Source organism: Rhamphochromis longiceps, linkage group LG13 (assembly GCF_057381845.1).
Source record: "Rhamphochromis longiceps isolate RC_006_pf linkage group LG13, R_longiceps_female_GT1.1, whole genome shotgun sequence".
Taxonomy (NCBI): domain Eukaryota; kingdom Metazoa; phylum Chordata; class Actinopteri; order Cichliformes; family Cichlidae; genus Rhamphochromis; species Rhamphochromis longiceps.
The window spans coordinates 12,777,087-12,793,822 of record NC_140569.1 but is presented as its reverse complement, the minus strand read 5'-3'; positions in this window follow the sequence as shown (position 1 = coordinate 12,793,822).

The following is a 16,736-nucleotide window of genomic DNA, read 5'->3' as shown; positions in this document are numbered from 1 at the left end:
AACAAAACAGGGCTAAAAACTCTAACAACTTGGATCAGTCCTAATGCAGGAACTTGATTCGCTTTATTTTTCAGAGAGGACGCACAAATTATAAAGCTGCATTGCACAAGAGGGGAAAAATATATATTTTCTGCATTATTATTCTGAATGAAAGAGGAATGCAACTTTTTGCAAAAGGAAAAAAATGCACAGAGAAAAAACACAACAAACACAGAGAAAAAAAGGTGTATTTACAGCTCAAGGCTTCATATAAAGGCTTTTTTTTTTTTTTTTTTAAAGCTGTGGGGCATTTTAGCACCTTTAGCTGATTGTTTTGATTCACTCACCACATTTTTTGCATTCATTTATTTATTTTTAAAGAAATATTTAATAAGACCAATATTCTGTTGAGTTACAAATTCGCTACTTCACCTTAAAGAATAAGATGTTGGCAATTGCAACTGTATTTTTTTTTTTTTTGTGGCTCTCATTGGCCAAAAAGAAAATAACAAAAATAAACGAGAATCAGAAAAGTTAATGCGAGTTTGAAATGATTATCAGGAACAGATGTTCCTTTAGCAACCACTCTCATCTCTGATGACGTTTTTAAAGTAAAAGCTTGAATCTTGAAAGATGTAGGTTAGTGTTTCTTCAGCAGCTGTATGCTGTCATACTTGACTTGTGGTTCTGTGACACGGTGTGATGTGCTGATGTACGTTTTAGAGCAGATTCGCCATTCAAGTGTTACTTGCCAGCTGAATCACCAACTAGAAGTTTACAGTGTAAGCAGATAAGGCGCCACAGTGTAGCAGTTCATATTCCCATAATATCCAAGGTCACGGTATTTATCACTACATATTCTCCTTAATCAGCTGCTCGCAGCTCTTATGCACTGTCTCAAGTATACTGTGCAATACTGTTTGGAGCAAAAAGAAGGCGTGCTAAACTGTACTTGTAGCAATCTTTTTGGGGATAATTTATCTGAATTTAAGGAGCTACACCTCATACACTCCCTATCCAGTTTTCTATGCTCTTGTCACTACAGGCTATTTGTTTTCATCTTTGTGCCCCCACCCTTCAATTCTTTCATCTCTCATTAGTACATGTGGATCTGCCTGGCCCAGGAGCCTCCGGTAGCCCCCTCTGAGACCTTTCCCAAATCTCTGCCTCAATTCATGCTTACTCTATCTGCCATTACCTACTAGAAAAATGCTTTCAAATCTAAAGAGGATGTGGTACCAGCTATTGAAATGCAAATTATTGAAAAAAAAAAAAAATCAGACATTTAAAAAATTGTAATTTGAGGCACTTTAAATTACATTAGTTCTTAATGCTGAATGACAATTAAACTGTCTTAGGGGCGATACTTGGTTTAGACAAAATCTATTTTGCTTTATTTTACGCTCTCTTCTCTCCCTGTTTGTTTCTGTTTGCAAAGTCATATTTTTCTAGGAAGACTTGTGAGACAGCAATAAAGTTTGAACCAAATAAGCTGAGGAGGGTGTTTTGGCTAATTTTCAGTTTGAGTCCTGTCATGTTTTGGTTCTTTAATATTTGTAATATGTTTTTCGCATGTCACCAACAAAGCTGCCGATTTCAGTTTAAGATAAAACTGAAGCCACATTCTTATTTTGGTCTTCTTGTTTTTCATGTCCGCTGGTTGTTTTACTATGGAAATAAATTGTGCTTAAAAACCAAATGTGCTTTTTAGTAATGCTTTTTAAAATGAATGTTAAATTTGTGGGAATAAAAAAATAAAAATGGGGAAAAAACTCCAAACAATAGATGTAACTTATGTTCATTTTGAGATAGGAATTGTGAGAGGAAGATAGACAAACATAGACTTGGATATTACTTTACAGTATGTTATCACTGAGAAGAAATGCCTCCCTGTCAAATTAAACTAAGTAGCATCTCTGTTCATTACAAACCATGCAGCCTCTAGACACCTTGCATATAGTCCACTTAATAATGAGGTTACATGCTTCAGAGATGATGGGTGGGTAACAGACTGCCAAGCGCAAGAAGTAGCGTGACACTGTCATTAACTTCGAAAAGTGGGAGATGGAGTGCAAAAGGTTTTCCCTTGAAAGGAAGCTAAAGTGCTTTCATCATAGACTGTCAAATCTATGCTTAAAACTGTTGTCATATTGCATACTGCAGGTTACTCCTCAGAGAACAGAGGTTCAGTGGAGTAATTATACTGAGGGAATTTAAGTGTGAAGGAATGTTTAAAAATACAATCTAATCCCCAAATTCACCCTGACGTTGCTAACGCCGTAGTTAATACACAGATTAACAAAATCAGTGCAGAAGAGGCCGACATGTTCAGTGTGTCTCACTGAACATATCTCCTTGCACGCTCATACAGTAAGTAGAGCACACTAAGTAGAGCAGGTATGCATGGAGCATGAATTTCGAATGTTAAAAATCAAACACATCAGGCTGTGGACTTAGCAGAAATGACGATTTGACATCTAAACATCTAGTCATGACAGACTACATTTTTTGATTCCTGTACTTCTACTGCCTGAAAATTGTTTGGTCCCTTCCTTTACACTGCACAACCATGACGGCAATGTTTGAGGCTGACAGGTCTATAACATTCTACACTGAGTCTCATGGCAGCAACTCAATGCATTTAGGCATGTAGACATAGTCAAGATGACCTGCTGAAGTTCAAACCAGGTATCAGAATGGAGACAAAGGTCATGTAAGTGGCTTTAAATGACCGGCTGGTCTGAATGTTTCAGAAACAGCTGATGCTTCTAGTGTTTACAGAGACTGATCTGAAAAAGAGAAAATATCCCGTAAGCAGGAGTACTGTGGGTGAATGTGCCATGTTGACGTCAGAGGTTAGAGGGAAATTGCTAGACTGCTTCAAGCTGATAGTAAAGCAACTGTAATTCAAATAACTGTTATTACATCCAAGGTGTGCAGAAGAGCATCTCTCAACAGACAGCAGATTGAACCATGAAGCAGATGGCCCACAGCAGCAGAAGACCACACAGAAGACCAAAGAAATAGCGTAGGTGGGGCGGCTAAGAAACTAAAAATGGGTCAAACAAAGTGCGATGCACCAACATCGCTGGGAAGTAGTCAAATATGTTAGATTTGAAGGCAACTTTTCCAACTCTCTTGCTAAGTAAATACAATAAGAATGAAAGGAGTCTGTTCTTATGGTCTCATGTGATTCTTTTTTTAGTCTTTATGTACTCCTGTATTCTCTGTTATCTGAGGCGTTTTTCTTTGAATCTCAGTGGAGATTCAAATATAGATCCAAAGATTGGCATACCCCTTTTCAGCTGTAAGTTTAAGCAGTTTTTAGCCAATTACTGCACACATACAGACACACACACTGTCACCTCACACCATATTTTCTCCTGTGCAAAAGTGAAAAAAGTAAATAAACTGATCCCCCTGCTAAATTTGTAAGTTTGCTCACTTTCAAAGAGTTGTTTCATTTTAATAGCGAGAGGGAGAGCCATGCAAATCAATTTAGAACTTTTATGTGTTTTTGTGGATTTTTGATTGATAGTCTGTCTCTCGATTAAAATGAAACTGCTATAAAAATTAGAGACTCTTCATTTATGTATGACTTACAAATTCAGCAGGAGATCAAATTATTTTTCACTCCACTGTAGCTTTCCATCATATTCACTAAATATTATAAATAATATATTATTCACTAAAATCTAAAATGAAAAGTTCTTGATATTTGGCAACTTGTACATTTCACTGATGGGCATAGCACTTATTTTCAATCTTTTCTAGGGGGTGCCATCATTTCCGTCGAGGCCAACATAAATTAGTTTTTTCTTCTTCTCTTGAATCACAATTCAAAAGCAACATCTGAGATTTTCATTGGTTAATTTTCAGTAAATGTTTAATTATTATTACTTTTGTCAAGTTTTTCTTTCTTTAACGGAAGGACACCGTATCAACAATTTCTGTAGCTGTCTTCTATTGATCTCATTGCACTGAGCTACCAGGTGCTTCTTGATCAGTGTGGATGTTGACTTTCTACTACTAGCCTGTGGGTCCTTACTGGATGCATTAATGATCAGCTGACCTAACAAAGTAGCCAATGAGTGCATGTATATCTGTTGATCACAGGCAGATAGCACAGTTTTCACCACAGTATCACACTGGACGTCAATGACTCCACAGAAATCTGTGCAAAAATGCTCCCCAAGAGCATGAGAGGATAACCTATATCTAACGCCCACCTTCAAATCGGGGATCTATTCAAACGTTTACTTTTTCTTTCAAATAAAGTCAGATCAGCTAAAAATATAATTAATAAAAGAAAATTGCTCCAGACACATGTTGCTTATATTTATGCATTCCAACAAGCTTGCCTTCCAACATGCAACTTCAGAGACTTTGGAAAGAGGTAATGATATTTACACTGTGCTCTTTGCTGGTTAGACTTTAATCATAGCAGCTGTGGGCTCAAACTGCTCTTCCTGACTTTGCTTCTTGAGATGTCGTCTGCTGAAATCACAGCTTCTCTTTATCACCTGCCTGTTGTGTCTTGATGTGTTGGCTCTGCTGTGTGTTGCGGGTCTGCTGCCTGCTTTGTTGCTCTGCTTGTTGTTGATCTCTAAGCTTCCACTAGGCTATGTTTTGCAACTGGATTAACCCCTATGCAATGTTTGTGTTGGTTTGTATTTTGAATGAACTCCCTGTACGGGCTGAACTGTGCTATGAATAGACAAGCAGGGTATTCATGATTTACACTTCAGGTATTGTGGGCTGAATTGATTTTAAGCTGTTTTTACACTTCACTTTCATTGTTGATTATTATTTGAGCCGGGGAGAGGCTGTCTCTTACTCATTGCAATCTCAGCAAAAGATAATTATGGAAATTAGCTTTCCTGATTTTCGCCTTAAACACATCTTAGCCTCATGGCAAACTTAACAAACTTTGGTCATCCACAAGTTCCCAGTCCCCTTCATCACTGCATACTTAATATTACCTAAAGAATATTTTTGCACATATTAACTGTTTGTTTTTTTTTTTGTCCTAGCTTCCTTTTTTTTGAGCTGCTGATTAACATTTAAGGCTGTTGCACTCGTTGCCAACCTTGAGTTCAGTCTGTCTGCTGCACTGTATATTAATTTGCATATCATTGCTTTAAAATGTCATGTTAGTGGCTGCTCAAAGCTCATATTTATCAGTTTAAATTACTAGTCAAGATTTTCTGCTGCACAGCTTACAAGCATTACATGATATTGTATATACTCCATAACTTTCTGTCTGACGTGCCTTCCAGGATAATGACCTCATAGTGGGTAGTACCTGACCTAAACATAGTCAAGTTAATAAGGACTGTCATGTTTTAGTGGGGGGTAGTGTTTTTGTTATTATGCCCCCGTCTCCATTTTTTGAGCTGTGTTAATTAAAAGAAATGAATTTAAACTCACTTTTTTGACAACAATTGGACACAGTTATTGTCACAGGACAGGAGCAAGGCAGCAGTGGGAGAGGAGAATGGGAAGGCCTTCAGAGACAGGGTTTTAAATAGCCTGGGAGAAAACTGGCCAGGTGTTGTACATTTCGGGCCATCTTCTGAATCTTTACCCAGGAAAAGATGTCTGTGCAAGTGAATGAGGCCATCATTATGCTAAGAAATTAACCCATCAAAGAGAGAGCAAAACTTGAGTGGTCAAGTCAGTACTATAAACGAGGTATGTAGCCCTGTAATTGTGAAGGTGTACAACCATAGACCCGTTCACAAATGGCCACGCATAAAGTTTACCAGTTGCAAACTACTAGTTACACTCAGGAAAAGAAGGACAATTATCACTTTTCCAGTGCAACTCTATCACTGAGCACAGTAAGCACATGTCTGTGAAGGTTCTCAGTCATCCAGGTCACCATAGTCTAAGGAGCTTGGAAAGAAAAGCATCTGAACTTCTTTAAGTTACTTGAAGATGTTTCACCTCTCATCCGAGAAGCTTCTTCAGTTCTAAGAGCAATTGGTGGAGAGTCCCAAATTTAAGCCCTATGGGAGTTTCCCCAAGAGGGTCAAGGACCCCCTATTGATCCTCTACCTAATTACACAAGCCAAGGTGTGAAAACGGGTGTGGGTCACAATCAGTCATGGTTTTGGGTGAACCCGTTGTGAAACCTAGCCCCACACTATCATGTGATTTACTGCACTCAAATGGATGTGAGTGGGTGTTGAGGCATCTGGCAAGGGATCTCAAAACTGGATTCAACATGGCAGACAGTGGGTTTTGTAAGCCACCGCCTCTGTTCAAAGATGGTCATTCACAGTGGACATAGATGGCTTCTTTCAGCACATCGGTGCTTACTGATGATGTTACTCCTGACAGAAGCAGCAGGATTAATCCTGAAGTGCACAGGGCTATACTCCCAGATTCAGCCAAATGTTACAAAGCTGATCAGACAACACTTCAAAGTGCAAATGAATAATGACTCAAAGCATAATTCAAAAGCAACCCAACAGTTCCTCAATGCAAAGAAATGGGATATTCTTCAATGACTAAGTCACCCACCTGATCTCAGACCAACAGAGGAAATGCAGTATTTGGTGATGTCTATTTACAGTCATTGGCTGCAAAGGATAAATGTTGAAAACAATTCTTTTTTTTTTTTTTTTTTAAATTTGATTGATTTAAAATTCACTGTGGTTGGGTACAGAGCCAAAACGTCACACAATAACAGCTGCTGACATTTAATATTCACATGTAGAAATCGTGTTATTTGAAATCATTTGTTACTAAGCTGAATATTCAGTGAACAAGCATGTTTATGCTGCAGCTGTATATTTCGAGGGAGATGCTTTACAGTGTTTGGACTGTTGTTCCTGTTCCTGTTCACAGTGTAGTAAGTGGAGCATAAAAGGTAAACAGGACATTGTTAATGATAATTGTACAGTATGTGATTTGATTCCCTGGTGTGCTCTTGCAGGGTTAATGTAGGGACCAGGCTGAGCTAAATGAGTAGTTTCACAGTGTACTTGATTGCATTGCAGAAGGTTTTTGCTGAGGCTGAAGCTGACAGATGGTATTTTGCATATCAAGTCAGTTTTAAAGGGGTTATTGGAATTATATAGCATGCTGTCTGTATATCATGTAATAACGATGGTTTATTTATAAAGCACTTTATCAACATCAGCAACAACAAAGTGCTTTCCAAGGTCACTATAAAGGCAAGAAACATTTCTACAAATATATCATTAATCCATTAAAGTCAATCATGACGACTAGGAGAAAGGAACGTGATAAAAACAGGCCCTGGTTTCCCTGGTTGTTTGCGACTGCCGCAGTCTGTTTCAGACCACTCTTTGTCTGATGAGTAGTGTGTGGGTGGTAGCTATAGTCTGCCTGTAAATTTCACTTCATTTTCAGGTGTGGTCGTTTCAGTAAAATATGATTTTGAGTTTAACATCAACTTGATTGCTTAAAAAACTCAAGTCTGCACCTGCGTCACTGAATTATCTTTGAATAATATGCTCAACACATTAAAAAAAGACAAATGTTTGAGCCATCTGATCTTTAAATTGGACCTGCTTTTGTTTTTACTTCTTTCTCCTAACCTTCTGTCAGCTTCATACAATATCTTGAACCCGCAGTGACAATGCACAAGAGAGTTTCTTAAACACTTAAGCAGTGACAAAGGCGCAGAGGGCATTTTTGTATTTGACTTTTGCTGTGTTTTCAGACTGAGACTTTCTGCCACCAGGGTACCAGGCCACTTCTGTAGAAGGAGAAATGCCAGCCTCGTTCTTTTCCTCCGGCAATACTTTCAAATATTCACCAACGCTGCAGGCGAGACGGCTTAACTTGAGTGTAGTGAGAGGGCTTTGTGGGGAACACAACATTTAGGTGTGCACTCTGTGCATGACCATAATTGGATCCCCCGACAGCTGTTTGACTTCTCAACAGGACCCTCTCACTCTGATGCTTTAATTCAACCATAGGCTCTCATTGATATGCATAGCTGTCCTGATCAATTTAAACTATACAGCAGAGATCACCTTTAATAGCCCACAGATCACCCAGCTACCATTTTAGCCTCCTTGCTGTCAAGGACATTTATTGGCTTTGCAAAATGTGAAATAGGCAAAAAATTATATAAAATAAAAACTCATGCCCATGTATATGTTTCTGTGATTATTTTTTGATCCAAATGCAAAGATGTGGCCCTGTAAACATTTTTACATCTTAATTTTGTGTTTCTGAGGTTTTTATCTGTCAATAAAGTGGCTTCACCACCTGAATAATAACTATGAATTTACTTGTTCAAAACCTGGTGATTTCTTGGGTCTCCAAGATATCGTTGTTGCCACTTTTATGTAAAGATACAAGAAGAAGAAAAAACTGGAACTACTCAGACATTCTAAGTCTATCATTAACTATAACGCTGGGCTTCTCAGTACTGCTTCATATACACTGATCAGGCATAACATTATAGCTGTGGCTACAACCGTAGCCTGCCTCCACCAGTGTGTGAATGTGAGAGTGAATGAATAGTGGCATTGTAAAGCGCTTTGGGTGCCTTGAAAAGCGCTATATAAATCCAATCCATTATTATTATTATTATTAACTACTGACAGGCGAAGCAAATAACACTGATTATCTCTTCATCATGTACCTGTTAATGGGTGGGATATATAAGGAAGCAAGTGAACATAGTACTCAAAGTTCATGTGTTAGAAGCAGAAAAAATGGGCAAATGTTAGGATTAGGAGCATAAGGAGTTTGACAAACCTAACTGTGATAGCTGGATGACAAGGTCAGAGGATTTCCAAAACTTCCTGGTCTGTAATTCAATTCAGTTTTATTCATATGGCGCCAAACCAAAACACCAGTTGCCTCAAGGTGCTTTATATTGTAACATAGAGACCCCATACAGTAATACAAAGAAAACAGCGAATGTTAACAATCATATGACCCCTTGTGAGCAAACACTTTGACAACAGTGGGAAGGAAAAACTCCCTTTTAACAGGAAAAACCAGGCTCAGAGAGGTGCAGCCATATGCTACTGAGTATAGTAACCTCAGTGTTATCTGAATTTAGAAGCAGAAAATTCAGGTCATCCAGGTCTTTAAGACATTCCTGCAGTTTAAAGAATTGGTGTGTTATCTGGCTTCATGGATAAAGATGGAGAGATAAAGTTAGGTGTCATTTGCATAGCAGTGAAAAATGCTATGCCTAAGGGAAACATGTATAATGTAAACAAAATTGGTCCTATCACAGAACCCTGTGGAACTCCATAATTAACGTTGGTGTGTGAAGTGAACTTGCTGTTTACATGAACAAATTGAAGTCTGTTAGGTAGATATGATTCAAACCACTGCAACGCAGTACCTTTTAATACCTACAGCATGCTCTAAAACTTGCTCTGAAACTTGACTGAAACTCTTCAAATAAGCCATTCCTCTGCACATGATCTGTTAGCTGCTTGACAAAGAAAGCTTGGAGATTGGCCTATAATTAGTTAAGGCAGCTGGGTCAAGAGATGCCTTTTAGGTAATGGTAAGGCCTGTGGTACCTGACTGATTAAAAGAGATATGATGATTATATTTAAGTTTGAAGCATTAATTAATGACAGGACTTCTTTGAGCAGTCTTGTGGGAATACAGGGAGTGCAGAATTATTAGGCAAATGAGTATTTTGTCCACATCATCCTCTTCATGCATGTTGTCTTACTCCAAGCTGTATAGGCTCGAAAGCCTACTACCAATTAAGCATATTAGGTGATGTGCATCTCTGTAATGACAAGGGGTGTGGTCTAATGACATCAACACCCTATATCAGGTGTGCATAATTATTAGGCAACGTCCTTTCCTTTGGCAAAATGGGTCAAAAGAAGGACTTGACAGGCTCAAAAAAGTCAAAAATAGTGAGATATCTTGCAGAGGGATGCAGCAGTCTCAGAATTGCAAAGCTTCTGAAGCGTGATCATCGACCAATCAAGCGTTTCATTCAAAATAGTCAACAGGGTCGCAAGAAGCGTGTGGAAAAGCCAAGGCGCAAAATAACTGCCCATGAACTGAGAAAAGTCAAGCGTGCAGCTGCCAAGATGCCACTTGCCACCAGTTTGGCCATATTTCAGAGCTGCAACATCACTGGAGTGCCCAAAAGCACAAGGTGTGCAATACTCAGAGACATGGCCAAGGTAAGAAAGGCTGAAAGACGACCACCACTGAACAAGACACACAAGCTGAAACGTCAAGACTGGGCCAAGAAATATCTCAAGACTGATTTTTCTAAGGTTTTATGGACTGATGAAATGAGAGTGAGTCTTGATGGGCCAGATGGATGGGCCCGTGGCTGGATTGGTAAAGGGCAGAGAGCTCCAGTCCAACTCAGACGCCAGCAAGGTGGAGGTGGAGTACTGATTTGGGCTGGTATCATCAAAGATGAGCTTGTGGGGCCTTTTCGGGTTGAGGATGGAGTCAAGCTCAACTCCCAGTCCTACTGCCAGTTTCTGGAAGACACCTTCTTCAAGCAGTGGTACAGGAAGAAGTCTGCATCCTTCAAGAAAAACATGATTTCCATGCAGGACATTGCTCCATCACACACGTCCAAGTACTCCACAGCGTCGCTGGCAAGAAAGGTTATAAAAGAAGAAAAACTAATGACATGGCCTCCTTGTTCACCTGATCTGAACCCCATTGAGAACCTGTGGTCCATCATCAAATGTGAGATTTACAAGGAGGGAAAACAGTACACCTCTCTGAACAGTGTCTGGGAGGCTGTGGTTGCTGCTGCACGCAATGTTGATGGTGAACAGATCAAAACACTGACAGAATCCATGGATGGCAGGCTTTTGAGTGTCCTTGCAAAGAAAGGTGGCTATATTGGTCGCTGATTTGTTTTTGTTTTGTTTTTGAATGTCAGAAATGTATATTTGTGAATGTGGAGATGTTATATTGGTGTCACTGGTAAAAATAAGTAATTGAAATGGGTATATATTTGTTTTTTGTTAAGTTGCCTAATAATTATGCACAGTAATAGTCACCTGCACACACAGATATCCCCCTAAAATAGCTAAAACTAAAAACAAACTAAAAACTACTTCCAAAAACATTCAGCTTTGATATTAATGAGTTTTTTGGGTTCATTGAGAACATGGTTGTTGTTCAATAATAAAATTATTCCTCAAAAATACAACTTGCCTAATAATTCTGCACTCCCTGTAATGTCTAAAAGACACATTGATGGTTTGGAGGAAATAATTACTGAAGTTAGCTCAGATCATTTGGAGAAAAAAACTAAATAATATCAACATAATGGCACTAAAGTAGCAGTATAATGTTACATCTGAGAGATGATAATGAGGAAATAAAAAATCTGAGAAATCAGGCAGAAACTCTGGGTAAGGCCCAGGTGGACAATACCTGACAACAAATAAAACAGTTTCTTTTTCTTCTGATCTCCAGCCACCATGAAGCAGATTTAGGAGATTAAAGAGCAAAGAGCAGCACCAGGTGGTTTTATGAGTTCTTTTAGGCTATTAGTAAGCATAATAGGTCCCCTGTGACCTTTTTTGCTTATTTTCTGTCATTTTTATGTCCTTCTGTCACCCAGTGAATCAAGAATTTTTATAGAACCAACATTTTTCAAAGTTAAATAAGTTAATCTGCATTTCAGGGTAATATTGTCTTACATCACTGTGCCCACTGTTCCTTTCTACATCCTGTCAGTTTGTCTTTGCCTTCTCTTTAGTGTTCATCTGAAATCTGAACATGGACGGCAGTGATGACAGTATTGTGCTGGCTTATAAATCGTTGGCCTATGACATCCAGCAGCTCTCACTCTAAAGTTATAAACCTACTTTTGAGAACTTTTAGTCTTTATTTGAAGGACAATGTAAGTAAACTCACCCACGCAGCCGCCCACAGATGGTTGAGTGCACACAAACTTAGACTACATGCAGGAACTAACAACATGGAGACAAGAGCACAAATACATCCAGTATGAGCACATCTAAAAAAGCTGCTTAGCATAACTGAGCTAAAGAATGGACTGGTATGAAAATACTACTGTAGAAGTCTCAAGTATAAGCAGCACGGGGGAAAAGTAATTAAATGAGTCATCAATCCTTTGCATACTTTAATACAGCATAACATTGTTTGCCTGAATGATATGAGCTCATTTTAGAGAGACTCGGATCCTTCATTATATCATAGGTTTTCAGTCCTTTCTGAATGCAGTGCACAGCCGGCTAGATTTCCAGCGTTAAGTGCCCAAAGCCTTGAATAATTAGTTTAAGGAGAAATGAGTGCATTGCTGTTTTAGGCCTTTATACTTTTTTATCTGTGGGGTGAGTAATATTTATTTATTGGATGGTCTTTCAGAGATTTTGACATATAGTGACATGTTGATGAGTCACTTTTAAGAAGATGCAGCCTGTCTGTGCAGGTGACAGGTTACTGAATAAAAATAAATAAATCAGGATGTAAATTCAGTTTACCTGAATCTGTTGTGGTTGCAGCAGGACTCGAGACGTTAGTGTTCTTTGGGCTGTAGAATTAATGCCTCTGCACTTTTATGACTAAATTTACATTTCTGTTAATATAATAAGCTCCGTCCTCAGGCTCTTCTAATGGTATTGTGTGTACTTTTGGCTAAACTAGCAGCGTGGTCCTAGGATTGGCGACGATTCTTGCTTGGCCAGTCGAACACCTTAGCCAAACCGCTCTCAACAACTGTTTGATGGATTGCCCTGACATTTTACTTTAACATTACTGTTCAGTCAGAATGTATTCTTGCAGCCTCTGTCACGTCACTTAGAGGGTAACTTTATTTTATGATGCACACTAGCCAAACTAATAAAATTCAAATCAGTCTTATATGTACTTTTAGTCTAGTAGCTACATCAAAGGGCTAAACTCAAATAACCATCAGCATTCTCATCTATTCATTGATTTTTTTTACTTCACAGGTATTTTCTTATGCTTTTATTATTCCAAAAATAAGAACACTTTGGAGAAATTACCACTTCTGCTTGTTTTTGTAGTATGAGGTGTCCTTTATTAAAAGGAAATAAAGCTTGAATCTCAGAGCTTCAACTACTGATTTTTTTTTTTTTTCTCAGTTCTTCACTTGACTGTTGCTTTTACAATACGGAAAAAAAAATATTTCAAAATTCCTACATAATGAGTTCTTAATCAGTACTTTTTCCTTACCTCCTGAGTGTGTAGTAGATTCAATTTGTTAATTTTGTTAGGGTACCTGGGTTGATGAACCAGTGTTTTGAGTGTTACGTTACTATTGAACTTACCCCTTATAAGTCCGCATCTCTGTGTTATGTTTCCTGTTTTATTTTGATAGTCTGTGTCCTATGTTAATGTGTCTGGTTTTGCTTCCCTTGTCTTGTTAGCCCTGATTTGTCCCAGCTGTGTTTCCCTCCTGCCTTCCATTCCCTGATCGCTCCCTCTGTGTATTTAAGCCCTGTGGCTTTTTTTTTTTTTTGGTCTGTGTCGTGATCTCCCTCGTTCTTCACTGTGTGGTCCATCTGCCTACCTGCCTGTTTAGTTTTATTTGCATTTTCCATTTAGTTTTTTGGGGGTTTTAACAATAAAGCTGAGTTTTGAGTTCACGTTTGCCTCCATGACTCTGCACATTGGGTCCTCCATTCCTGCCTGCACACAGCACTTGACACATTTACTGATTCACTAAGATAAATAAATAATGATTCATTCATAATCATTTTTACTTTTATGTAACTTTACCCAATTTACGGCCATTATTTCCACCAAACACTTAGCATCACAAAATAAGCTTTTATTCATTGCTGATAAAAGTAAAACAGACACAGAGACTTGAGGGACCACTTGAAACAAGAAGAGAAGAGAAAACTGAGAAACCTTTAGCAGTTCAATTTAAAGAAAAGGTTCCACCAAGCTCAACCACCAACCAACGAAGCTCAGACACCAGTCAGTAAGAGTTAACAGCTGGGCATCGGCAAGACACGGGATTGATCCGGGCTTCACAACAAACCTATGCAACTAATGGGGATTAACATCGATAAGATGCTGCCTAAGAGGAGCAACGTCAGTGAGGAGGAACTGGAGGACATAAAGAAATCTCCAAACTTCATGTCAGAAGAAATAACTATTTCAAAACAACAAAAACCGATACTTAATTTAATAGAAGACAAAATGAGCAAAAGGACAAGAAGATTACTATGCTGGAAGGATAACTGTCAGATCTGGAACAATAATCAAAAACAAATGATGTAATAGTGACTGGACTGGAAACCAAGCACCAGACATATGCACGGGTAACAACAACAGAGAGAGGGGAACCACCAGAGTAAGAGTTATGCTCCTTGGAAGACCAGGTAATGGCCTTCTTCAATAGCAATGGTATTGAAATGGACAGTAAAAATATTGAGGAATGTCATCCTCTTCCAAGCAACACAAAAATCAAATACCTGCTATTATCATAAGATTTGTTAATAGAAAACAGAAAAAAAGAGCTGCTTAAGCAAGGAAGAAAGCTGAAAGGAACAAATGTTTATTTAAATGAACACCTAATCAAGAAAAATGCAGACACTGCAAAACAAACAAGAATATTCAATTAAATTCAATTTTATTTATATAGCGCCAAATCACAACAACAGTTGCCTCAAGGTGCTTCATAGATACAGAGAAAAACCCAACAATCATATGACCCTCTATGAGCAAGGACTTTGGCGACAGTGGGAAGGAAAAACTCGCTTTTAACAGGAAGAAACCTCCGGCAGAACCAGGCTCAGGGAAGGGCGGAGCCATCTGCTGTGATTGGTTGGGGTGAGAGAAGGAAGGCAGGATAAAGCCATGCTGTGGAAGAGAGACAGAGATTAATAACAGATATGATTCAGTGCAGAGAGGTCTATTAACACATAGTGAGTGAGAAAGGTGACTGGAAAGGAAAAACTCAATGCATCATGAGAATCCCCGGCAGCCTACGTCTATTACAGCATAACTAAGGGAGGATTCAGGGTCACCTGATCCAGCCCAAACTGTATGCTTTAGCAAAAAGGAAAGTTTTAAGCCTAATCTTGAAAGTAGAGATAGTGTCTGTCTCCCGAATCCAAACTGGAAGCTGGTTCCACAGAAGAGGGGCCTGAAAACTGAAGGCTCTGCCTCCCATTCTACTTTTAAATACTCTAGGAACAACAAGTAGGCCTGCAGAGCGAGAGCGAAGTGCTCTAATAGGGTGATATGGTACTACAAGGTCATTAAGATAAGATGGGGCCTGATTATTTAAGACCTTGTATGTGAGGAGCAGGATTTTGAATTCAATTCTGGATTTAACAGGAAGCCAATGAAGGGAAGCCAAAACAGGAGAAATATGCTCTCTCTTTCTAGTCCCTGTCAGGACTCTTGCTGCAGCATTTTGGATTAGCTGAAGGCTTTTCAGGGAGTTTTTAGGACTTCCTGATAATAATGAATTACAGTCGTCCAGCCTAAAAGTAATAAATGCATAAACTAGTTTTTCAGCGTCACTCTGAGACAGGATATTTCTAACTTTAGAATTTTAGAGATGTTGCGCAAATGGAAGAAAGCAGTCTTACACATTTGTTTAATATGTGCGTTGAAGGACATGTCCTGGTCAAAAATGACTCCAAGGTTCCTCACAGTGTTACTGGAGGCCAAGGTAATGCCATCCAGAGTAAGAATCTGGTTAGATACCATGTGAAGAGGACTCTCCATTTACATGCAGAAATTGGAGTCTATTAGATAGATATGATACAAACCACTGCAGTGCAGTACCTGAAATACCTACAGCATGTTCTAATCGCTCTAATAGGATATTATGGTCGACAGTATCGAATGCTGCACTAAGGTCTAGCAGGACAAGCACAGAGATGAGTCCACTGTCAGAGGCCATAAGAAGATCATTTCTAACCTTCACTAAAGCTGTTTCTGTGCTGTGATGAGCTCTGAAACCTGGCTGAAACTCTTCAAATAAACCATTCCTCTGCAGATGATCTGTTAGCTGTTTGACAACTACTCTTTCAAGGATTTTTGAAATGAAAGGAAGGTTGGAGATTGGCCTATAATTAGCTAAGACTGCTGGGTCTAGAGATGGCTTTTTGAGTAAAGGTTTAACTACAGCCAGCTTGAAGGCCTGTGGTACATAGCCGATTATTAGAGATAGGTTGATCAGATTTAAGATTGAGGCATTAATTAATGGCAGGACTTCTTTGAGCAGTTTTGTAGGAATGGGGTCTAAAAGACACGTTGATGGTTTGGAGGAAGTAATTATTGAAGTTAACTCAGATAGATGGATTGGAGAAAAAGAGTCTAAATTAATATCAATGGTACTGAAAATAGCTGTAGATAATATTACATCTGTGGGATGATTACTGGTAATTTTTTCTCTAATAATTAAAATTGTGAAGAAGTTCATGAAGTCATTACTAGTTAACGTTAAAGGGATGGTTGGCTCAACAGTGCTCTGACTTTTTGTCAGCCTGGCTACAGTGCTGAAGAGAAACCTGGGGTTGTTCTTATTTTCTTCAATCAGTGATGAGTAGTAAGATGTTCTGGCTTTGCGGAAGGCTTTCTTATAAAGCAACAAACTATTTCTCCAGGCTAAATGATGATCTTCTAAATTTGTGAATGAATATTAAGAAAACCAAAGAAAATATAGTCAACTTGGATATCAGATTGTAAGGTATTTGAGTTAAATGGAACACCAGAGCAGGCAAAAGTTCTAGTCATCAAAGAGATCGCCCTCATTCTACTAGAAAAATATAACTGATAAATCAGAGCATAGA